General features: G+C 45.0%; 1 protein-coding gene across 6 annotated transcripts in view; it reads left to right on the top strand.

Annotated features, from left to right (window-relative positions):
* The first annotated feature begins 461 nt into the window (after positions 1 to 461).
* Positions 462 to 26,273, top strand: part of GDPD4 (glycerophosphodiester phosphodiesterase domain containing 4) — an 81,804-nt gene continuing 55,992 nt past the window's right edge. For all 6 annotated transcript variants that reach the window (XM_084618001.1, XM_084618004.1, XM_084618002.1 and 3 more), the window contains exon 1: positions 462 to 551. The gene's annotated coding sequence lies outside the window, so the exon portion shown is untranslated. The remainder of the gene's footprint in view (positions 552 to 26,273) is intronic.

The raw sequence follows: 26,273 nt of genomic DNA, 5'->3' as shown, positions 1-26,273 counted from the left end.
ATGTTAAATTCTTAAAATCCGGTACAATGTATTCCTTCTTGAACATTACAAAGAGGGGTAAGATTTGCCAGGAAATATTATTATTTTGTTGTTATTCTGAGTTTGTAAGATCAGCAGTGACGTCTCTTTCCCAAATCTTCTTTGGAATATTACCTTTAGGCCAAGGGCTTTCGATGGCTCCTGTTAGCGCAGAATTTTAATACCAATCTTTTCATGTATTGTGTGGGTGTGTGTGGGGAGAGAAAAGACTCAAACTCAAATTCGGCTGCTATCTCCCCTCCCTCTTCCCCCAGAGCCATATGGTTAGCAGCTGCCCACATTGGATGATTTAGTATGATTATATTTTAATTTTCAGCCTTTGGATTGAATTGATTTAAGTCACCGATGGCAGAAGGCTCCTCCCACTGTGGGCAGGGCTCTCCATCTTTCTTTCTTTAATAGTTTCGGAAATACTGTGGTGTCACTATTCAGTTACAGGAGTGTGGCATGTAAAGGTCACAGCAATTCAAGGGAATTCGCAGAAAAAGATAACACATGGGTTTGAAGAAGAGGTAAGTTGGCTTGTTCCTTGTGGCTGTAAAGATGCCATCTTGCTCGATTAAATACATAGATCAATGCTCTTTCCTGTCTGCTTTATGCTTGGAAGGGGGGAAATTTCCTTCTGATTTCTCCTTTACACTTTGAGTGCATTGGATGTGATCCGACAGCTAATGAGTGACCTGCCCCCTGCATGAATTGCAGGGAGAAACAATGCCTAGCAGAGCCAGAGAATGGAGGGAACCAGTGACAAAGCTTTAGCTAGAGGGTGAATGGATTATTTGAAAGCAGGGGGTTCTGTTAGGTCCCAAAGTAGCCCCAAACTGCCTTGTTGAAGTGAAAAGGACCTGTGCTTCATAACAGCCTGTCAGATCCCTGCGTATGAGGCAGCCAAATTCTTCCTAACCTGTTGAGGATACAAAGGGGCATGGGAAGAAACTTAAGTGATGGGTGGATTGTATGATTCAGTTTGAGAGGGGGGTGATTGAGGGGAGGGAGTTGGTGGAGCATTTATAATGCATTGGATAAAAGACTGTTTCCATAGTAAAAAGGAAGCGGGGGGTAGGGAGTATGATAGAAAGACTCCTTCCTTTTTTTCTGCTTGCCCACTGTGTGAGCAGAGAGGTTGATGCAGGAATAAACAATCCATGAAATATTAACATCCAGGAATAGGTGTAAATCTCAGTACCTATTGCTAAAAGCTGAAACTGACATGTGAAATGGAGTAGCACTGTGTAACTTTCCCTACTTGGAATCTGTCTGCTCTGTGAGTTTTGATATCCCACTATTTCTTTTAAATGGGTGTCTCAGCATTGCATACATTCAACCCACTGGGCCAAATTCTGCTCTGTTACACAGGTGTAACGTTGTAGTCTGAAAGTCTTCAGTGGAGCTGCATCATGTTTACACCAGCTATAGCTGAGAACAGGATTCAGCCCCAGCTTTCGTTTACTTCTTATTGTCTAATTAGGCAGACTTTATTTGAAGGCATACATCAAATAAATGTACCCCCCTTTTTTTCACCTGGCCCTATGTTGACCTAAATTCCCAAATCCTTTGCGGCTCTGTGGGTTGTGGGACAACTTTTTGACCATCTTGTGGCTTGAAAAAGGCGGGACCCACGGGCTTAACTCACCCAGTAGGTCTCTTCCATCAGAATGTTATAATTCCTATGATCCCTTCATTCAACGCTCCACAGTAAATTCCAGCAGGTTCGAGCCACTGCTGGGTGCTGCGGGCCTGCTGTTCCTTTCTTCAGTGGTGGAAGCACGCTGCTGGCACAAAGTCTGCGCTAAATCAAGACCCTTGCTGTTTCCTGGGGCAGCCCCAAGGCTTCAGATTCTGGAAAATATAAACCCAGGTTTAGTGATGTGAAACTGGGCCAGCCTGGTGTACATTTCGATACTGTAGAGAACTTTGGGTAGGCAGAGAGTCTTTGATTAATGACGCACACATGGAAAATGTACCTTCCTCCCCCCCATGCTAATACTGCGACCGTACTTTGTTTTGCAGTGCTACGCACAGCCATTCATGATGCCAATTAGGAGGATGCAGATTAAGGGTAGAGCGGCGACTGTTCAGCGGCGCGCACTCTCCTCTCCGGGGTGTGAAGGGCGCTCTGCACGGACGCAGAACTGGGGGCTGGGAGCTGAGAACCTTTTGGCTAATGGACAAACTCCTTCCTTGAAATGTGTGCTCAGTGCAGCTGTCACTCCTGCGTGCTGCCATGAATGGGGGACCAACCCTTCTCCCCCATGCTGCTGTCCAGTCTTGTCCGGCTGACGTTAGCAGTGGGGACAAGGCACAGCTTAGCAATTCACAGGAGTGGGAAGAGAGCCGAGCTGGTATGTGCTGAACTGCACAAAGCAGGATTTATTATGAAGGCATTTTTTCCTTAGGAGGATTCCCTGAACTCTCCCTGCCAGGGCTCTATTCCACTCCCACAGCACCCTGAAAAATGTGAACACGGGAGGGGCCCTTTGCCTCACCCCCAGTGTCTTTTACCTTGGCAGCTCTGAGCAATCACTACTCCTAGAAAACAGTGGGCAACCTGGTGAAAAACCTACTGTAGAAATAGGTGGGATTTAGAAACCTATTTTAAACAAAACATACCTGGTTCTGGTCTCAGCCACACCAGTGTACAGCAGGAGTAACTCCATTGTAATGAGGAAAATGGTATTGGTGTAGGAGTGAGATGAGATTCAGGTCCACTCCATTCTAATTGGAGGGCTCAGTTCACACCTAGTGTAAACAGGGGGTAAAGTTTGCAGATGATACAAATTTACTCAAGATCATGAAGTCCAAAGCTGACTGCGAAGAGTTACAAAGAGATTCACAAAACTGGGTGACTGGGCAACAAAATGGCAGATGAAATTCAGTTTTGATAAATGCAAAGTAATGCACAGTGGAAAACATAATCCCAACTATACATATAAAATGATGGGGTCTAAATTAGCTGTTACCACTCAAGAAAGAGGTCTTTTATAGTTCTCTGAAAACATCCACTCAATGTGCAGCGGCAGTCAAAAAAGCTAACAATGTTAGGAACCAATAGGAAAACGTTAGCTAATAAGACAGAAAATGTAATACCACTATGTAAATTCATGATCTGCCCGTACTTGGAATACTGTGTGCAGTTCTGCTCACCCCATCTCAACAAAGATATTTTAAAACTGGAAAAAGTACAGAGAAGGGCAACAAAAACGATGAGGGGTATGGAACAGGTGCCATATGAGGAGGGATTGAAAAGACTGGGGCCATTCAGTTTAGAAAAGAGACGAATGAGGAGGGATACGCTAGAGGTCTATAAAATCATGACGGGTGTGGAGAAAGTGAATAGGGAAGTGTTATTTACCCCTTCACATAACACAGGAATCAGGGGTCACCCAGTGAAATTAAGAGGCAGCAAGTTTAAACCAACCATAAGGAAGTACTTCTTCAAACAACACACAGTCAACGTGTGGCACTTGTTGCCAGGGAATGTTGTGAAGGCCAAAACTAGAACGGGGTTCAAAAAGGAATTTTACAAATTCATGGAGGACAGGTCCATCAGTGGCTAATAGCCAAGATGGTCAGGGACACAACCCCATGCTCTGGGTGTCCCTAAACCTCTCACTGCCAGAAGCTAGGACTGGACAACAGGGAATGGATCACTCGATAACTGCACTGTTCTGTTCCTTCCCTTTGAAGCATCTGGCACTGGCCGATGCCGGACAATAGGATACTGGGCTTGCCCAAGGTCACACACAGTCTGTGGCAAAGCCAGGAACTAAATCCAGATCTCTTAAGTCCTAGGCTAGTACCCTAACCCCTGGACTATGCATTCTTGTTTCTGGGGTTATGGGACTTGTCTCTCTTTAAGAGACTCTTTGAATTTTGGTCCCTCTGATCCTTCTTCATACATTATTACAGGGGAGGCTTTCAAAAGCATGAAGGACAGTGTGGCACCGAACACTCATTGAAAGTGAGTGAGGGTAAGTGGTTTAATCTAATGCGTTCGAGGATGCTGAGGGAGTTGGCTGATGTGATTGCAGATCCATTGGCCATGATCTTTGAAAACTCGAGGCAATTGGGGGAGGTTCTGGACGATTGGGAAAAGGCAAATATACTGCCCATCTTTAAAAAAGGGAAGAAGGAGAACCCAGGAACTACAAACCGGTCAGCCTCACCTCAGTCCCTGGAAAAATCATGGAGCGGGTCCTCAAGGAAACCATTTTGACGCACTCAGAGGAGAGGAAGGTGATCAGGAACAGTCCGCATGGATTCACCAAGGGCAAATCATGCCTGACCAACCCGATAGCCTTCTATGATGAAATAACTGGCTCTGTGGATATGGGGAAAGCAGTGGATGTTATATATCTTGACTTTAGCAAAGCTTTTGATACAGTTTCCCACAGTATTCTTGTCAGCAAGTTAAAAAAGTATGGATTGGATGAATGGACTATAAGGTGGATAGAAAACTGGCTAGATTATCGGGCTCAGTGGGTACCGATCAATGGCTCCATGTCTAGTTGGCAGCTGATATCAAGCAGAGTGCGCCAGGGGTAAGTCCTGGGGCTGGTTTTGTTCAACATCTTTATTAATGATCTGAATGATAGGATGGATTGCACCCTCAGCAAGTTCGCAGATGACACTAAACTGCGGGGAGAGGGATAGGATCCAGAGAGACCTAGACAAATTGGAGGATTGGGTCAAAAGAAATCTGATGAGGTTCAACAAGGACAAGTGCAGAGTTCTGCACTTAGGACTGAAGAATCCCATGCACTGCTACAGGCTGGGGATCGACTGGCTAAGCAGCAGTTCTGCAGAAAAGGACCTTTGGGATTACAGTGGATGAGAAGCTGGATATGAGTCAGCAGTGTGCCCTCGTTGCCAAGAAGGCTAACAGCATATTGGATTGCATTAGTAGTTGCATTGCGAGCAGATCGAAGGAAGTGATTATTCCCCTCTATTCAGCACTGGTGAGGCCACATCTGGAGTATTGCATCCAGTTTTGGGCCCCCCACTACAGAAAGGATGTGGACAAATTGGAGAGAGTCCAGTGGAGGGCAATGAAAATGATTAGGGGGCTGGGGTACATGACTTACAAGGAGATGCTGAGGGAACTGGGCTTGTTTAGTCTGCAGAAGAGAAGAGTGAGGGGGGATTTGATAGCAGCCTTCAATTATCTGAAGGGGGGTTCCAGAGAAGATGGAGCTAGGCTGTTCTCAGTGGTGGCAGATGACAGAACAAGGAGTAATGGTCTAGAGTTGCAGTGGGGGAGGTCTAGGTTAAATATTAGGAAACACTATTTCACTAGGAGGGTGGTGAAGCACTGGAATGGGTTACCTAGGGAGGTGATGGAACTCCATCCTTAGAGGTTTTTAAGGCCTGGCTTGACAAAGCCCTGGCTGGGATGATTTAGTTGGGGTTGGTCCTGCTTTGAGCAGGGGGTTGGACTATATGACCTCCTGAGGTCCCTTCCAAGCCTGATATTCTATGATTCTATGGTAAGTGCCCTTTGTGTCCTGGAAAATGTCTCCCCTCCAATATCCCAGTTGCTGCAGTACCTCATGCCGTATTTAATCAATGAGTGACTAAATAACTGCACTACATTTGGGCTGGGGAGACTTGTAGTATAAGTAGCCAGTGAGATTTTAAATTTAGTTGTGAGGCTTCATCATATCATCCTAGATTCCCTCCTTATCAGGCATGTTATTAATGATCATTATTATTAAGGGTACAGCAGAAGCAGTGGTGGGGCTGGAGCAGTAGATCTGGGGCTGCCAGAGCGGCACCTAGGGTTGGGTCAGCGTCAGGCCCCTGGGACTGTAGCAGTGATGGGGCTGAAGCAGATGCCGGAGGTCAGCTCCTGGCAGTGCTCTGACTGACCACCCGTCCAAGGGTATTTTTAATAAAAGTCAGGGACAAATTGCGCACTGCCGTGCATTTTTGTTTATTGACCATGACCTGTCCCTGACTTTTACTAAAAATATTTGTGACAGAATCTTAACCTTAATTACTATTTGGATAGGAATTTATAAGACTCTCCTCACTGTGCTATCTGGATGCAGTTGTATAAAATCGGGTACCTCAAAATACTGCAAGAATTTTCCTTCCTCCCCTCCTAAAGCCGGGGAGGCCTAGCAGAGTGTGAGAGGAGGGGTGAGCCGAATACAGAAGGGAGCAGTGTAGGAGTAGCAGGGCATGCTGTTCCTTTGAGAGAGGCCAGCTGGCAGGGTCTCACATGTTGTGGGAGGGGAGAGTGTCTCCAACCTGCCAGCACCTATCCTCGTTTCTCCCAGCTGGGAAGGACATGCCCAGCTCAGCCAGTGTAGGAGGTTTGACTGAAACAACAAGTGCTCTTTGCTGCAGTCTGTGCCAAGTAAGTGCTGGGTTGGGCACATGTATCAACTTCCTAATGGAGGTCAATGACTTGGAGGTGGCTGAGGGCTCCTTGGCAATCCCCTGGGACGTTCCAGTTAAAGTGGCAGAGTCCTGGGAAAAAGCAGCTGTCTTGGAGGGTTTCATTACAAGGGGAAGTTTGGAAAGTGACGTGACAAGGTGTGTGTTGCAAGCAGGTGCCTTTAACAAATGAACACAAAACATTGCTGGTTCATAGGACTGAACTGACCCTGGTTCTTAACCTGAGCCCTACACCAGGAAAGCCCAGATGTGTCTTTTATGGTGCAGTGCTCATGTTCCCTTCCATGTGATCTGTGAGAACAACATCCGTTCAGCTGCACCAAAACGGCGCCTGTGTAATTGCTCTTTCCAGTTCACTTCCTTTCTTGCCTCCCCTAGCTTTTTTTCTGAACGTCACCTGCTTCAGTTTCCATGTTGCATTTTTGCATCAGACTATTTTGCAAAGACATTATTATATGAATTTCCACTGCATTTTGGAGTCCCAGTTATGGATCAGAGCTCCATTGTGCAAGGCGCTGTACAGACACAGACCAAAGAAAGACAATTCTTGCCCTGAAGAATTTGTAATCTGTTATGTACATATACATCTCTATCTAAACAGACATAGGTTTAAAAATTCTTCTGAACCTTCTATAGCTAAAATTGGTCCTGTAGGGTTGTCTTACTGCATGGGGCTCTGTGGAGATGACCTGGGAAGTCAAAATCCTATGTGCTCAATTATTTCTTTGATGTAAGAGTTCGGGGTTACTCTGAGGTCCTCAGCCAAAATTTCCCTCACTCTTGTGCACCATAAGAAAATAAGAATGGCCAAAGTGGGTCAGACCAAAGGTCCATCTAGCCCAGTGTCCTGTCTTCCGACAGTGGCCAATGGTAGGTGCCCCAGAGAGAATGAACAGAATGGGTAATCATCAAGTGATCCACGCCCTGTCGCCCATTCCCAGCTTCAGGTGACCAGAGGCTAGGGATACTGTCCCTGCCGATCCTGGCTAATAGCCATTGATGGATCTATCCTCCATGAATTTATCTAGTTCTTTTTTGACATTCCAAAGGGTACTGAGTCTGACTACATGTTTCCTTCACCTTTGTTGTTGCCAGGATGCTAGTGAATGGAAAGTGCCAATCGCCTGTTAAGGTGCCTCTTCCTGCAGGAATGACCTAATGGAATCTTTAGGTTAGGAACATAATTTTTCGCACACAGTATAAGTAGCCTGTGGAACTCAGTGAAACAAGACATCACTGAGGCCAAGAGCTTAGCAGGATTCAAAAAGGCACTACGTATTTACCTGGATAATAAGAATATCCAAAGTTAGAAGAGTAGATTTTTATTAACAAATAAACCATGTTTTGGAAGGGCTATAAACCTTTATGTTTCAGGGATTAAGCCAACCTCTAACTATTAGGAGTTAGGAGGAAATTTTCCCTGAGGTGGTAGGTTATCCCATAACTACCTCCTGTGGAGTATCTTGCACTTTCCTCTGTAGGCTCTGGTGGTGGCCACAGTTGGTGATCGGACACTGGACCAGATGGACCCTAGGTCTAATCTGATCTGGCAACACCTATGTTCACACAGAAATGATTGCATAAGAAATTATCATCTTACATATGCACAAGAACCATTCAGCTTCTCTCTTTGGGTCTCATGGCCTTGCTCCTAAATTATGAGCCTTGATTTGTGAGCTGTAACTTTAGTTATATAAACCCATCAGGCAGTAAGCACTTTACCTCAGTAAAAGAAAGGGAGATGGCCTTGCGTTTGCTTGATTATTGTCTCATTTTATGGCTGAGCCTAAAATTGTCCAAATCATTCCTGTGGCTGTATAAAGTGCCATTCCACAATTTAAAGTACACAGTATGAAGTGTGCAGTGTATTAACAACTGGGTAAGAAAGTCTCAGGATTGTGTTCCTAACATATCTAGCCACCATATTACAGCTGGATCTGCTTCTGCATTCTGGGAGGATGAGGGTACAAGGAGCCATCATTTGGCTGCAAGCATTGGATTGTGCAAGAGAGTCTCTGTTAGAACAGCTGTCTGGACTTACTTGTGTGTCTGGTGAGCAGGGGCTCTGACAGAGGAATGCATATGTAATGACTACCCTGAATAGGTCACCTGTGGGGATCAAGCTCTAGATCTAAAAGCAAGAATTGCTAGTTTGTACTAAAGAGCCAAGTCTATTAGTTTGGAGGTGGTGGCAAACAAACCTTTAAATGGGCCAGCTACTGGAGGGGGACAAAGACCAACTCTGCCACAATGGATAACAGAGGGATGATAGGAGGCTACATCTTTCCTACAAGTGGCGAAAGATACGCTGATGCTCATGTTTCCCATGCCCCAAGGAGCAGCATGGCCAGCCCCTCCCAAAGAAGGTGATTGTCCTCCCCCATGGCTCAAACTGGAGCTGGTCAACTGGCATTTGACAAATGCAAAATTTGGCAAATTTTAGCTTTGTGAATCATTTGAAAGCCAGTCCCATCATTTGCAAAGGCTATGCCAAACAAACAAATGGCAGCCTATGGACTCTTCAGAAACCATGCTATGTCGGTATTGGAGTGTCACCCCTGAAGATGTATGTTTGACCATATCAGATTACACAATGCAGATGACACATGCCTCTACTTATGTCTTCATCACTTGATGATTACCTGTTCTGTTCACTCCCTCTGGGGCATCTGGCATTGGCCACTGTCGGAAGACAGGATACTGGGCTACATGGACCTTTATGCTGAACCAGTATGGCCATTCTTATGTATGTTATGACTGTTCTTATATATGACCAAGATGGCCCGGCGTTTGGATGAGATCAACTCACGGATGAAAAACAGCTGACTGAAGCTGAAATCAAGCAAGATCGAGGTAATGCTGGTGGACAGAGGAAATGCCTTCTGAAGAGTTTGCCGCCCTGGAGCAGTCTTCCTTGGTTGAAGGTACACACCCACAGTTGGTCAGTTCAAGCTGTAGATTAGGAGTGTTCCCGGATTCCTTGCTGATGCTAAGCTCTTTCATAGCAACATCCACAAGTAATGCTTTATACCATCTCTGGTTGGCTAGGAGACTTGATCACATCCTGGTCTCTCTTTATGCACAGATTGGTCCCTCCTCTGGCCTACAGCAACACAATATACCTGGGCACGAAGCCATCAGCTGTTGGGGAAACTCCAACTAATACCTAACATTGTAGTGTGTCTCCTTAGCAACATGGTCTACTGTGAGCACATCAAATCTGTCCTTCATTCTCTATACCGACTTCCCATAAAATATCAAGTGAAGTTCAAAAGATCTGTGTCCTTGTCTTCAAGGCGCTCAATGGTATGGGCTCTGGATATCTAAAAGATGAATTGAAGCTCCAGCATGAAGCCCACAGTTGACACCTTTGCTCCACTGACCCCACGAAACTCTTCAGAGTAAGGGCAAAACTCATCTGTGCAAGAGACCGAGCGTTCCTATGGGCTGGACTGAGACTGTGGAATGAACTCCCCCAGGAACTAAGGACCAACCCAAACCTGACCATTTTCCACGCCCAGTGCCGGGCACTCGTCTGTGACCTGCCTTCTCTAACAAACACAGAGCAGCATGTAAATTTATAAACCAAACCAAATCCACAGCCCTACCAAAAAAAACATTGCACTGCACAGGCAATCTTCCCCTGGCCAGAGGATGTGCAAAAGAATGACCATACATGACAGATATTAGTCACTTAAGGCATGATTGGAGGGTGCTCAGAGCCTACCGTGATGAGGGTGATGTAAGAATTGTATAGAATAGAATACTGGTTAAAAGAAAGGAAATAAAGGCTAGGTATAAATGGTCGCCCCATCTCAAAAAAGATATATTGGAATTGGAAAAGGTTCAGAAAAGGGCAACAAAAATTATTAGGGGTATGGAACAGCTTCCGTATGAAGAGAGTTTAATAAGGCTTGGAATTTTCAGCTTGGAAAAGAGATGGCTAAGGGGAGATATGATTGAGGTCTATAAAATCATGACTGGTATAGAGAAAGTAGATAAGGAAGTGTTGTTTACTACTTCTCATAACACAAGAACTAAGGGGTCACCCAATGAAATTAATAGGCAGCAGATTTAAAACAAATAAAAGGAAGTATTTCTTCACACAACACACAATCAACCTGTGGAACTCCCTGCCAGAGGATGTTGTGAGGCCAAGACCATAACAGGGTTCAAAAAAGAACTAGATAAATTCATGGAGGATAGGTCCATCAATGGCTATCAGCCAGGATGGACAGGAACGGTGTCCCTAGACTCTGTTTGCCAGCTGGGAATGAGTGACAGGGGATGGATCACTTGGTGATTACCTGTTCTGTTCATTCCCTCTGGGGCACCTGGCACTGGCCACTGTCGGAAGACAGATTTCAGAGTAGCAGCCGTGTTAGTCTATATTCGCAAAAAGAAAAGGAGTACTTGTGGCATCTTAGAGACTAACAAATTTATTTGAGCATAAGCTTTCGTGAGCTACAACATCCGATGAAGTGAGCTGTAGCTCACGAAAGCTTATGCTCAAATAAATTGGTTAGTCTCTAAGGTGCCACAGGTACTCCTTTTCTTTTTGTCGGAAGACAGGATACTGGGCTAGATGGATCCAGTAGGGCCATTTTTATATTATTAATAGAATAGAAAAGTTACACAGCCCCGTTTCAACGGTTTGTGCACACAAAGGACTGGAATGCAATTGAATCAAATGGAAACCCTAGCGCTTGTGAAAGTCTTAAAGCTAGTATTCAGCCAGCTGTATTCAAAACAGTCATTTTGCCCTTAACACGCAGTGGGGGAAATGTATTTTAGCCACTTGACACTCTTTTATAAACAGGATGATTTGTGCTTGCTTGTTGCCACACACAAGCTAAAAGCATTTATGTACAATCTGCCTCAAATGCTTAGTGCATTGACCACTAATTATCACCAACGAACTTTCATTACTACCCACTACAGAGTGCTTTGGAAGAGAAAATGGTCTATAAGTTCTAATGATTATTATTAAAATAGGCTCCTGTAACCAATCTTACACTATGAGTCACTCTCATCAACAAGATTCAGGGAACAAATAAGCCCTAAACATGAGTTCCCATTCAGAGAATTGCCTTACAGGAATGCAGAGCAGTTCTGAGCCAAATTACAGTTAATCATGATGGTTTGGTTTTCTTGGAGGGATTACTTGTGGTTTGGCACAGTTTTGAACAGTTAGATCAGGAATATGGTCTGAGACTAAAACACCTTTTGTACTGTGTATTCTTAAGGTTCAATTATGACTTCATTTTACTGTCCAGATCTCTTATATGGCTTTGAAAAAATTTCATATCTTTGATGCTTAATACTACAGTTAGTCAGGAAAAGATTTATTTTCCTCAGATGAAAAGTAATATTTTTCATTTTTGTTGACTTTTTTGGTTTCATCAAAAAGCAGAAAACCAAAAATTTGTGGGTTAAAACATGCAAACAAAGATGGGATTTTGGTTGCTGAAAATGTGTGTTCATTCAATTTGGAGGTTTTTGGTCAAAACCTGAAGATTTTTGGTGAAAATGGGATTTTTTTTTGCAAACCAATGTTGTTTAAGGAAAGATTTTATTTTTTGTCAGAAACATTCTGCTGCCTCCTCTTCCCCAAATAAATAAATAAAAGCAGCCAGCTGTACCTAATGTCCCCTGTGGCCTGGGGGCAAATGTGATTGGAAATGGCCCTGCATGCAACCTACCCAGAAAGGATGTTTCTGGAGACATAAGTTCTGCCAGAAGCAATATTACCCATCTACTCAGTCTTCCACTGCACATCAGAGGGTGGCAGAATCTGCCCAGCTCTGTATTGTGGAAAAGGTTCCCCATCAAGCATTTCTTCCCCCAGTGAGGCATAATTCTGTCCTAACTCAGTTTTCAGAATGGAGAACGGTAAATAGTGTGCCCCTCAGGGGTCTGCACGGGACCAGTCCTATTCCACATATTCATAAATGATCTGGAAAAGGGGTAAACAGTGCAGTGGCAAATTTGCAGCTGATACAAAACTACTCAAGATAGTTAAGTCCCAAGTAGACTGCGAAGAGCTACAAAAGGATCTCTCACAACTGGGTGACTGGGCAACAAGATGGCAGATGAAATTCAATGTTGAGAAATGCAAAGCAATGCACATTGGAAAACATAATCCCAAGTATACATATAGAATGATGGGGTCTAAATTAGCTGTTACCATTCAAGAAAGAGATCTTGGAGTTATTGTGGGTAGTTTTCTGAAAACATCCACTCAATGTGCACTGGCAGTCAAAAATACAAACAGAATGTTGGGAATTATTAAGAAAGGGATAGATAATAAGACAGAAAATATCATATCGCTTCTATATAAATCCATGGTACGCCCACATCTTGAATACTGTGTGCAGACGTGGTCGCCTCATCTCAAAAAAGATATATTGGAATTGGAAAAGGTTCAGAAAAGGGAAAGAAAAATGATTAGGGATATGGAATGGCTTCCATGTGAGGAGCTATTAATGAAACTGGGACTTTTCAGCTTGGAGAAGAGACGACTAAGGGGGGATATGATAGAGGTCTACAAAATCATGACTGGTTTAGAGAAAGTAGGTATGGAAGTGTTATTTACTCCTTCTCATAACAGGAGAACAAGCGGTCATCAAATTAAATAAATAGGCAGCAGGTTTAAAACAAACAAAAAAGGAAGTATTTTTTCACACAACCCATAGTCAACCAGTGGAACTCATTGCAAGAGGATATTGTGATACTGACACACTATGGCCGTTCTTATGTTCTTATTTTCTTAACTCTTTAGAAGTGGTATGGCTCCAGCTGGGGATCTGTCAAGACACACAGTGTATAACTTGGCTGTTTCTGCTGCGAAATACCTGGGCTTTGCTAGGAGTTTCCATTTGGATCATAGCCCCTTTCTCTAAGAGGGGAAGTCCATATCACAGAATTTCATCTGGTTTTGTGTCAAAACTAGATGTGGGGCGTGAATCAAAATTGTCCACTCTTCACATCTTTAAACCTTGGGCATGTCTTTGTCTCAACAACAGGCAGAACCCAGTCCCAGATCTGAACACTAAATCTCTGGCCAAGATTTTCCAAGGTGACTAGTGATTTTAGGCACCCAATCTTAAAGTCTTCACCCTTTGAAGATCAGGACCTCGTAAGGTGTGCCTAGCTGGGCAGCCGAGAAGTGAGACCTCTGTTCCAATCAGTGGCACGGTATGGATCCCACGCAGGACAATGGCCGGTTCTGGGTGTTGGCATTATGCTGCTCTTATTTCAGTAAATAGAGGGCACGTGATGTGGTGGCAGGTGTTTTGGCCGCGGCTCGTCACCCTGAGAAGGCAGTGGTATATCTTGCTGTGGCAATGGCTCACGCCAGAGATCTACCAGAACCTTGATGCGGGCCAGCAGACAGCACTCTGGGAGGGTGACTTACCAGGTGGCATTTCTGCTCAAGGGCTGTGTGTGTAGCTGGATGTGGGATTCAAAGGCAGAACGGGTAGGTATACAATGGTAAGTGACTTCCAGTGCAGAAGAAGGGAATAGGTAAGGACAGGAACAGATAGCCCCAGGGGAATTGTGAGAGGCAATGGAGGACTATTGGCACCGGTGTTAAGTAGCCTGCATCCACACTGCAAAGTGGCCACAGGCCAGTGATGCTGGGACTCAGGGTGCTGCTGTACCCCTGGCTTGAAGTAATAATAACAGACACCAATACACGGTTTCCATGTTTTCCATCGTCAGCACCCCCACTATAAAAATTGTTCTAGCACCCCTGTTGCAGCCTGAATTAAAAGCAGAACCTGGCCTCCAGCTCACACCACCAGCTAGCCTAGACTTACAGCACCAAACTCAGGTCAGAGACTTTTGTGTCTGGATGATAGGCAGGTTAGGGACAACACCTGGGTAAGAGCCTGGATTAAGTCTGCAGTGAAGACAGACTGTCAGACACTTCTTTCCCTCCCTTTCAGATGCAAAAACGGAGGCTGCAAAGTCTCTGTCCCATGGCTATTTGCTGTGTGTGCATTTGTGTGGAAGGCCCAGAACATGTAAATACAAACCCAAGTAGAAAGGTGGCAGAGAGGCAAGTCATCTGTTTGTTTTTTTGGTAGTCAAGTTTTGTTAAAGCTTGCAACCAGTTCATGTCCAGCTCCCCCACTCTGTTTCATGTCCTTCTTTCCCTGAAGCACGGGGTCTGGCTCTGCTTAATTATGTAAAGAGGATCTCAAAGAGCTCTCCCATGACATCTGGTGTTGCACTGGGGGAAAAAGACTTCAGGAGCAGACTGTGTTTGCATAGACACACCTACTCTGCCTAGGTATACAGCATGCTGGAGCTGATTTGCCAAAATGATCAGATCTGGTTGGGTTTGGGCTACAAATCACTCTAGTATTTGAATTGCGGAGCATTGAAATGTCGTTATCCCGATTATCTGAGTAAACGGAGCAGAACTGTGCTTAGCATGCCCTGATTGAGGGGGTCATAGAATCATAGAATTATAGAATATCAGGGTTGGAAGGGACCTCAGTAGGTCATCTAGTCCAACCCCCTGCTCAAAAGCAGGACCCATCCCCAATTAAATCATCCCAGCCAGGGCTTTGTCAAGCCTGACCTTAAAAACTTCTAAGGAAGGAGATTCCATCACCTCCCTAGGCAATGCATTCCAGTGTTTCACCACCCTCCTAGTGAAAAAGTTTTTCCTAATATCCAACCTAAACCTCCCCCATTGCAACTTGAGACTATTACTCCTTGTCCTGTCCTCTTCCACCACTGAGAATAGTCTAGAACCATCCTCTCTGGAACCCCCTTTCAGGTAGTTGAAAGCAGCTATCAAATCCCCCCTCATTCTTCTCTTCCGCAGACTAAACAATCCCAGTTCCCTCAGCCTCTCCTCATAAGTCATGTGTTCCAGACCCCTAATCATTTTTGTTGCCCTTCACTGGACTCTCTCCAGTTTCTCCACATCCTTCTTGTAGTGTGGGGCCCAAAACTGGACACAGTACTCCAGATGAGGCCTCACCAATGTCGAATAGAGGGGGACAATCATGTCCCTCGATCTGCTCGCTATACCCCTACTTATACATCCCAAAATGCCATTGGCCTTCTTGGCAACAAGGGCACACTGCTGACTCATATCCAGCTTCTCGTCCACTGTCACCCCTAGGTCCTTTTCCGCAGAACTGCTGCCTAGCCATTCGGTCCCTAGTCGTCTGTAGCTGTGCATTGGGTTCTTCCGTCCTAAGTGCAGGACCCTGCACTTATCCTTATTGAACCTCATCAGATTTCTTTTGGCCCAATCCTCCAATTTGTCTAGGTCCCTCTGTATCCTATCCCTGCCCTCCAGCATATCTACCACTCCTCCCAGTTTAGTATCATCCGCAAAACTAACCCTAAACTGAACCTCACTTACTAAGCAGGGGGGGTAGGGATGCCAAATCCTACTGAAGGTGAGAGTAGGTGGGGGTTGGTGTACTTTCCCAAGGCTGTAGAGTATGCCTAAGGAATTCTAGATACCATTAGACCTGTCTTTTTCTAGTGTGCAATGATAGAGAAGATTAGACTTAATTCAGAGTCCTTGTTTCCAGTTGGTGATCCCTAGAGCTGTCTTCATTGTTGGGCAAGTCTAGAGGCTAAGCTTTAGCCTGTGTATGGAAACAGTGAAATGCAGCACAGAAACTGCAGTAGCCATGAGGTTCCCTGCAACTTGCTGAAATCTCTGGAAGTTAGGTTAAGTGGTGGAGCCTCAGCAAGTGATGTTGCAGTGGCCAGTGGAAGCTTTGAGCCAGTTGCAGAAATGGTAGCAGTAGAGGCATTGCTTAACACACACACACCCCCGGGAGAGGGGAGCGGGAGGTGAATCCCATGAACACAGCTCTGAATGTTGGGTTTTTGCTAACCAAGGACAGCCAGCTGTGAGGGGTGCAGAGAAGGGAGTGGGGAGTGATGTGTTAAAGGGATGTTCATTCATCAGGCTTTCCCACCACCATGTGGGAAACTGAGGCAAAGGATACTGCCCAAACACACGGGTTTCCTTATGGTCGCATGCTTTGAATTTGGTTGTGGTGTTTTCCCAGATTAATGCTGGGTTCCCTTTCTGTTGTAATAAAAGTGCTCTTTTGTTATACACAGACTCAGTGCTTGCAAGGGGGAAGTGTTACCTCTGAGGTGCCGAGAGTGGTGTTATGTTTTCCCAGATCACTGGGTTGGGGCTCAAGCTGTTTCTGTTTTGTATTGTTAAGAGGAACCCCTAGACATTAAACCTGGCCCTAGTTGCTGCTGACTTCACCGGGCAGAAGGATTACAATTAGAAAGATTTTAAAGTCTTTTAAAATTGATTCTCCTTTATGTGCAGTGCCATTGTGTGCTTTACCTTATTTCCTTCCACACATAGAATCATAGGACTGGAAGGGAACTCAAGAGGTCACCTAATCCAGTCCCCTGCACTCATGGCAGGACTAAATGTTATCTAGACAATTCCTGGCAGGTGTTTGTCTAACATGCTCTTAAAAACTCCAGTGATGGAGATTCCAAAACCTCCCTAAGCAATTCATTCCTGTGTTTAACCCTGGCAGTTAGAAAGTTTTTCCTAATGTCCAACCTAAACCTCCCTTGCTGCAATTTAAGTCCATTGCTGTTTGTCCTATTCTCAGAGGTTAAGAAAAACAATTCTTCTCCCTCCTCTATGTTAGATGTCCTTGTAACAACCTTTTATGTACTTGAAAACTGGTATCATGTCCCCTCTCAATCTTCTCTTCTCCAGACTAAACAAACCCAATTTTTTCAATCTTCCCTTATAGGTCATCTTTTCTAGAACTTTAATCATTTCTGTTGCTCTTCTCTGGACTTTCTCCAATTTGTCCACATCGTTCCTGAAATGTGGCACCCAGAACTGGACACAACATTCCAGCTGAGGCCTAATCAGCGCGGAATAGAGCTGAAGAATTACTTCTTGTGTCTTGCTTACAGCACTCCTGCTAATACATCCCAGAAGGATGTTGCTTTTTTGGCAACAGTGTTACACTGTTGACTCATATTTAGCTTGTGGTTCACTATGACCCCCAGATCCCTTTCTGCAGTACTCCTTCCTGGGCAGTCATTTCCCATTTTGTATGTGTACAACTCATTGTTCCTTCCTAATTGGAGGACTTTGCATTTGTTCTTATTGAATTTCATCCTATTTACTTCAGACCATTTCTCCAGTTTGTCCAGATGATTTTGAATTTTAATCCTATCCTCCATAGCACTTGCAACCCCTCCCAGCTTGGTATAGTCCACAAACTTTGTAAGTGTACTTTCTATGCCATTATCTAAATCATTGATGAAGATATTGAACAGAACCAGACCCAGAACTGATCCCTGCAAGGCCCCACTCATTGTGCCCTTCCAGCTTGACTGTGAACTACTGATAACTACTCTCTGGGAACGGTTTTCCAACCAGTGTTGCACTCACCCTATAATAGCTCCATCTACGTTGCATTTCCCTAGTTTGTTTATGAGAAGGTCATGTGAGACCATATCAAAAGCTTTACTAAAGTCAAGATATACCTGTCTACCGCTTCCCCCCATCCACAAGGTTTGTTACCCTGTCAAAGAAAGCTATCAGGTTGGTTTGACATGATTTGTTCTTGACAAATCCATGCTTAGCTGTTACTTATCACCTTATTATCTTCTAGATGTTTGCAAATTGATTGCTTAATTATTTGCTCCATTATCTTTCCAGGTACAGAAGTTAAGCTGATTGGTCTGTAATTCCCCGGGGTTGTCCTTATTTCCCTTTTTATAGATGGGCACTATGTTTGCCCTTTCCCAGACTTCTGGAATCTCTCCCGTCTTCCATGACTTTTCAAAGATAATAGCTAATGGCTCAGATATCTCCTCAGTCAGCTCCTTGTGTGTTCTAGGATGCATTTCATCAGGCCCTGGTAACTTGAAGACATCTAACTTTTCTAAATAATTTTTAACTTGTTCTTTCCCTATTTTAGCCTCTGATCCTACCTCATTTTCACTGGCATTCACTATGTTAGACATCCAATCACCACCAACTTCTTGGTGAAAACCGAAACAAAAGTCATTAAAAGAACCCCTGTCATTTCCACATTTTCTGTTATTTCCTACCCCATCATTGAGTAATGGGCCTACCCTGTCCTTGGCCTTCCTCTTGCTTCTAATGTATTTGTAGAATGTTTTCTTATTACCCTTTATGTCTCTAGCTAGTTTGATCTTGTTTTGTGCCTTGGCCTTTCTAATTTTATCCCTACATACTCGCGTTATTTTTTTATATCCATCCTTTGTAATTTGACTTAGTTTCTACTTTTTGTAGGACTGTTTTTTGTTTTTTAGATCACTGAAGATCTCCTGGTTAAGCCAGGGTGGTCTCTTGCCAGACTTCCTATCTTTCCAGGCAGTGGGGTAGTTTGCTCTTGTGCCCTTAATAATGTCTCTGTATAATAATAATAATTAGTTAATCTGTCCATCTCCATCCATTTTCTTATAGTGAGGCCCATAGCCATGTATCAGTACCACTTTCCTCAAAGCCCTCTTGGAAACGAGGCAGGTTGGTCGTTCAGTCAGAGCAGGCAGTTCTGGGTTCTCTTCCTATCTCTGTGTCAGGCTTCCTGCATCACCTTGGGCCAGGTGCTTAGGCCAAGATTTTTAAACCTGGGCATCTAAAGTTAGGCATCGCAGATCCAGCCAAATAAGTGGCCTGATTTTTCGGAAGTGCTGAGAGCACTCGCAGCTCTGACTCCTATCTGTTATTGTCGAACATCCAACACTATGGCCACGTTAGTAATGTCTACTTACCTGCCAAATGTTGTAGCATATGTGTGTGGGGGCTGTGTGGGGTTGGAAGTCCTGGTAATAAAGCTGTCAGCAATAACCCAATAACTGAATTCTGCCCTCATTTATACCCCTTTGACCGCACAAAGCTTGATGGGCCCTAAAGCACATACTGTATTAAAAAAGGAGGCAGGTTTTTCTTGTAAACATTCAAATGGGTCCCGTTCATAGCAAAGTCTACCTTTGGCCTGTGTGGCTTAATGGATGTCTTTCGTTTCCCTCATCAGGACTATTTGTCTTGCTTTTTATCATCTCACTCAAACTCCTGTTAAAAGGCCTGTAATTAAAGAGAAGCTCACCTGGGAATGGGTGACAAGGGATGGCACACTTGATGTTTACCTCTTCTGTTCATTCCCTCTGGGGCACCTGGCATTGGCCACTGTTGGAAGATAGGATAGGTCTGACCCAGTATAGCCGTTCTTATGCTCACCTGTGAGCAAACAAAGTCCTTCTGTGCTAGGAAGAAGATTGGACTCGAGAGGTGTGTGTTGCCTCTTTCACTCCTCGATTTACTGAACATTCCTAAACTTTGCTCCCCTCTTGGTCACTTTGCCTCATGTTGTGAATGAGTTTCAGATTGTGCTGTCTCCCATGTGGACCATTCTCTCCCAGTTTTGATGTACTCTTTGCTAGTAGAGATAGGTCTGAACAGCAATTCCCCTTTTCCCCCCCACCCCAAATAAACTTTAGGAACGTTCCGACTCAGATATGAATCTGGACCCAAGTTTTATGATTTGGGCCTCCCTCTATTCCCTAGTGATGGCTGAACTGCTCTGAATCCTAGTTCACACTTTCTTTAGTTTAGGCCCTTTATTTGCCGTGCTATGCCATGGGCCACCCGTATAAATGTACAGGTCCAGGAGCCCTGATCGCTTCTCCGCTAGGCTCAGATGCTTCTGAATTCAAATGCTCTGGAAACCTGGGAGGCTTCTTGTGTAGTCATGGCCCAGGAAGGAAGCTTTTGCAGCTTCCGAGCCAAAGCAAAGATGTGTGTGGGGAGGTGGTGGGAGATGTTGGGAGTTTGCAAGGGTGAAGCTATGGGGAAGGAGGGTTATGGCGAACTTTGCTCAGGGCAAAGGCATAAGAGGGAGCTTGCAGAAGCCTGATGAAATAGGTGATACAGCATTGTAGGGAGCCTGCATAAGAAGGGAATGTCAGTAGGAGATATAATCATGGGGTTCATGGGAGTGTGGTGGAAGGATGGGTCTGAACTTAGGAGGTGAAGGGGAGGGAAATGGAGCCAAAGGCTTTGCCAGGGAGGCCACGGTGAAAATGAAAGGTTTGGAGAAGATCCTGTTGAGGATTCATAAGTTCTGAAAAAAGAAAAGGAGTACTTGTGGCACCTTAGAGACTAACCAATTTATTTGAGCATGAGCTTTCGTGAGCTACAGCTTACTTCATCGGATGCATACCGTGCACATTGTAGGGAGAGTGGTCACTTTGGATGAGCTATTACCAGCAGGAGAGTGAGTTTGTGTGTGTGGTTTTTGGAGTGGGGTGAGGGGGTGAGAGAACCTGGATTTGTGCAGGAAATGGCCCACCTTGTTTATCATACACATTGTGAAGAGAGTTGTCACTTTGGATGGGCTATTACCAGCAGGAGAGTGAGTTTGTGTGTGGGGGGGCGGAGGGTGAGAAAACCTGGATTTGTGCTGGAAATGGCCCAACTTGATGATCACTTTAGATAAGCTATTACCAGCAGGAGAGTGGGTTGGGGGGAGGTATTGTTTCATGGTCTCTGTGTGTATATAAAGTCTGCTGCAGTTTCCACGGCATGCATCCGATGAAGTGAGCTGTAGCTCACGAAAGCTCATGCTCAAATAAATTGGTTAGTCTCTAAGGTGCCACAAGTACTCCTTTTCTTTTTGCGAATACAGACTCACACGGCTGTTACTCTGAAACCTGTCATAAGTTCTGATACATTCTTAAGCCTAAAGGAGCCTTTCAGGCTGCCCTGGAATTTGCTCCTCTCTTTCATAGGAGCAGATACTGCAACTGTGGAGGGAGCTGGACTCTCCTTAGGAGACACTTTGCAGAACTGGGCCCATGCTTATTTTTCTAGCCCCCTTTACCTCTTACCCCTTTGTTTCTCTGCTTGCATTTTCAAGCTTGAGTGTCCAGTATTGTACATGCTAAGCTCCCTCCCTTTCATAGAATCATAGAATATCAGGGTTGGAAGGGACCCCAGAAGGTCATCTAGTCCAACCCCCTGCTCGAAGCAGGACCAATTCCCAGTTAAATCATCCCAGCCAGGGCTTTGTCAAGCCTGACCTTAAAAACCTCTAAGGAAGGAGATTCTACCACCTCCCTCGGTAACGCATTCCAGTGTTTCACCACCCTCTTAGTGAAAAAGATTTTCCCTAATATCCAATCTAAACCTCCCCCACTGCAACTTGAGACCATTACTCCTCGTTCTGTCATCTGCTACCATTGAGAACAGTCTAGAGCCATCCTCTTTGGAACCCCCTTTCAGGTAGTTGAAAGCAGCTATCAAATCCCCCCTCATTCTTCTCTTCTGCAGGCTAAACAATCCCAGCTCCCTCAGCCTCTCCTCATAAGTCATGTGTTCCAGACCCCTAATCATTTTTGTTAACCTTTGCTGGACTCTCTCCAATTTATCCACATCCTTCTTGTAGTGTGGGGCCCAAAACTGGACACAGTACTCCAGATGAGGCCTCACCAATGTCGAATAGAGGGGAACGATCACGTCCCTCGATCTGCTCGCTATGCCCCTACTTATACATCCCAAAATGCCATTGGCCTTCTTGGCAACAACTCATATACAGCTTCTCGTCCACTGTCACCCCTAGGTCCTTTTCCGCAGAAACAGACATCTAGAAGCCCACCTCTGCCATGAGGTATTCCAGCTCTGGTGCCCAAACCCCACAGTGTGCATGCTCTGCTTTCTGCTTGTTTTTAACATGTGACTTCGAACACTGAGTTAGGGACCCATTGACTGGTCCCTGTGGTTCACCCACTGTACAGTGCTGCATACGCCCGTGGGGCTGTGTAATGTTACCCTTTTTGGTGGTCAGCCAATGTTCTGGGCCTTGCAGGGTTGTTTCTGCTTAGAAATGAGAAATTGATGCTTTGAGTCAGGTATATTCTTGGTGTAATCTTGCTTATTTACAGAAACGTACACACAGCCCTATTTCCCTGAACACAGTAGAAACAAGCGGAGGCAATTACCTTGCTCAGAAATCCCCAGGTCGGCCATTCTAGAGAGCCCTCTGCCCAAGAAGCTTCATCTTTGTGCTTCCTCTCAGGGTCATGTCCACAACTACTTCTCCTGGCTTTCTGCCTCCAACACACACAGGCTACAGCCAATATCCTAGTTCCTGAATTTGCTGCTAGGGAAATCCCTTAGTCCTATGTGGCTTACCTCTGTCCTGCAAACAGCCTAGTGCCTTGGGCAGCTTCAGCTGTTTTTACTACATAAAGGGACTTGATCACACCTTCTTTTGAGACAGAAAGAGTGTGCTTGGCTCACACATTGGCTTTAACAAGGTCTATGGTTGTCTTTGGGTGCAAGACTCTGCAGATGTCAGCCATTAGCACCTCTCAGCATAATGAAAAGGAGTACTTGTGGCACCTTAGAGACTAACCAATTTATTTGAGCATAAGCTTTCGTGAGCTACAGCTCGCTTCATCGGATGCATACTGTGGAAAGTGTAGAAGATCTTATTATATACACACAAAGCATGAAAAAATACCTACTCCCACCCACTCTCCTGCTGGTAATAGCTTATCTAAAGTGATCACTCTCCTTACAATGTGTATGATAATCAAGGTGGGCCATTTCCAGCACAAATCCAGGGTTTAACAAGAATGTCGGGGGGGAGAAAAAAACTAGGGGAAATAGGCTACCGGAGTGGCTTAGTCATTATGCAAGGTAGCCTATTTCCCCTTGTTTTTTCCTACCCCCTCCCCTCAGACGTTCTTGTTAAATCCTGGATTTGTGCTGGAAATGGCCCACCTTGATTATCATACACAATGTAAGGAGAGTGATCACTTTAGATAAGCTATTACCAGCAGGAGAGTGGGGTGGGGGGAGGTATTTTTTCATGCTTTGTGTGTATATAATAAGATCTTCTACACTTTCCACAGTATGCATCCGATGAAGTGAGCTGTAGCTCACGAAAGCTCATGCTCAAATAAATTGGTTAGTCTCTAAGGTGCCACAAGTACTCCTTTCCTTTTTGCGAATACAGACTAAGACGGCTGCTCCTCTGAAACCTCTCAGCATAATATTATTATTGTTTATTTGTATTACGGTAGGGCCGAGGAGCCAGCTGAGAACAAGGTCCCTCTGTGCACACTGTACAAGCACAGAGTGGTCGATAGTCCTAGTTCTGCAGGGTTTATAATCTAAGGGTCTGTCTGGACTACAACCAGGCGGTGTGATCGCAGCATATGTGGACATACCCCAGCTAGCTCAAAGCCAGCTTGAGTAACAATAAAGCCCCAATGTAAAGCTCTGCCCTGTTGGGACCTAGGTACAGACTCAGGAGACCAGCTGGTGCCCTGGCTTCACTGCTATTGTTACTCCAACTAGCTTTGATCAAGCCAGTTCGTGTCTGAATAGGCGTGCTAACCACACCTTCCGCTTGCAGTGTAGACATACCTCAAAGGGCAATATCAATATAATAAAGAATGGAAGCCTCCATGCTACTAGTGCTGGCCCAGGTATTTGCAGCTGATGCTTCATGCAGGGTTCTGGAGAAAGCTGTAATGGGAGGATTTTGCTTGTGTGTAGACTAGACGCTGCAAGATCTGGCCATGACTGCAGTTAAAGTACTTTCACAGCAGCCTGCATTCATCTCCGCACTGGATTCATTCTTCAGATTGCTTTGTGAGACACTGTATGATATTCTCTCTATTAAAATCTATTAGAATAAATGTAACCATCTGTGATAACAACTTAGATAATGAAGAAATGCTGTTAGAACAAAAAGGGTGATCACTTTAATGGACAAAGCTGCCCTCAGGATTGCGGGGGATGCTTTGGAGTTCGGTACTGAAAGAAACTCTCCAGTTGGGTCTGTGAGTGGAGGAGGGGAGGAAGTTGTGGGGGAATGGACTTCAGTTCTTTAGGTATGTCATGGAGGAGCCATTCTGGCTTCAGTCCTCACTGTCCTGTGGCACCCGTGCAGTGGGCTAGAGGTTGATGTGATGCCAGCACTGTGGATTGCAGGGCATTTTGCTCACTTTCATTTTTATTTTGACCAGTGGTGGCTGTTCTGTTATTAGTCAAAGAATAAGGTCTTGAAAGGGAGACGTGCTGACCTCTATATTCTGTTGTGAGAGAGAAACTTCCCCCTCATCCATGCCCTCGTATCTGCAAAGTGCAGGAGAGGGATTGATCCCGCAAACTGGTAGCAGCGCCATGGAACTGCAGTGCCCTAATATGGGTGAACCCTACAGCAGCGCTTGTCTAAAGGTGCGGCGTACAACTCTCTCATACCTGTAAGGTAATACAGGAAGAGCAAATAGCAGGTGCCATTGAAGGGGTGAAGGTGGGGTGGGGCAGGTAATGTTCTCCTTTCTTAACATCGTCCAGGGCACCATTTTACTTTAGCCAATATTCTCCTAACATTAGAGGTCTCAATTCCTAGCTATGGAAGGCCCCAGAGTACTGGATGCCTGCAGCTAGTGTTGACTTTGGTGTACATTGCACATGCTCAGCACTTCTGAAAATCAGGCCCCCCCCGGGGGATTTCCATAAGCTCTCAGTGGTGTCTGAACTTTGCTCCCCCTGAAGTCAGCGGTGAGAATATTTCAGTTTAGGTGCCTATGTTAATCACCCCAGTTTGTGCTTTTATTTATTTGCCTCATTTTTCAAATGATAACTCTTTTTGATCCTGATTCAGGAAAACACTTAAGCATATGCTTCACTTTAGGCACACGCATAGTCCCAGTGACTTCAACTGGGACTATTCAGGTGGTTAACTTTAAGCATGTGCTTAAGGCAGGGGTAGTCAATTTTTTTTTTTTTTTGGTCAAGGTCCAAATTTCTTGGGCAAGGTCTAATCAAGGTCCAGACTCCAGAGAAAATAATAATAAAAAACAACAATGATGATAAAAAGTAAATAAAAAGATTTCAGGGTCCGTTCAAAAGCATCTGGCAGTCTGGATTTGGCCCCCGGTCCACCTATTGACTACCCCTGGCTTAAGGGCTTTGTTGAGTCAAGGGCCTAGAGCAGTATTTCTCAACCTTTTTGATACCAGGGCCCGGCTTGCTGCCTTCCTAAACTGTGTCAGGGAGATCTCAGGACCAGCACCGGTCCACAAACCAGTTGTTGAGAAACACTGGCCTAGGGTACGTCTTCACTACCTGCCGGATCGGCGGGTAGTGATCGATCAATCGGGGATCAATTTATCGCATTTCGTCTAGACGCGATAAATCAATCCCCAAATCAACGCCTGTACTCCACCTTGGCAGGAGGAGTAAGCGGAGTTGATGGGGGAGCTGCCGCGGTCGACTCGCCGCCATGAGGATGGCCAGGTAAGTCGAACTAAGATACTTCGACTTCAGCTACGCGAATAGAGTAGCTGAAGTGGCGTATCTTAGTCCGAACCCCCCCCCAGCAGTGTAGCCCAGGCCCTAGAGTAAATAGATGGCTGGTGAGGAATTGTGGAGGATTCCCTTGCCCCAGCGTAATAATATTCTGTAGTCTTACATGCCTAACAGATGAAGTTGAGACTTTTCCCTCCAATTTCTCTGAGGTAATTGGTATGCAGCCATGGTCAGAGGCAGGCTTTAGGGCTAGAAAGAAGAATGACTTCTGTTGTGATAAATGGGCCTACAAGTTTATCCTAACTGGGAACTCAATGGTAGAAAATACATGAAAGTTCATGAGCTGTCACAATAACCTGTAATAACAAATGTCAATGGGAAAAGGTACGAAAGGGAGATAGACTGAACTCGTCCAAACAAATAGGCTACTGATACAAGTCAAGGACTGTGTTAAGATCATGCCTGGTAAACAAGAAATTGTGGGTTTGGAAATGAG

This window comes from Lepidochelys olivacea (genome assembly GCF_965140295.1).
Source record: "Lepidochelys olivacea isolate rLepOli2 genome assembly, chromosome: 1".
Lineage (NCBI taxonomy): Eukaryota > Metazoa > Chordata > Testudines > Cheloniidae > Lepidochelys > Lepidochelys olivacea.
Note: the sequence above shows the minus strand (reverse complement) of the source record. Positions and strands in the feature narration are given on the sequence as shown.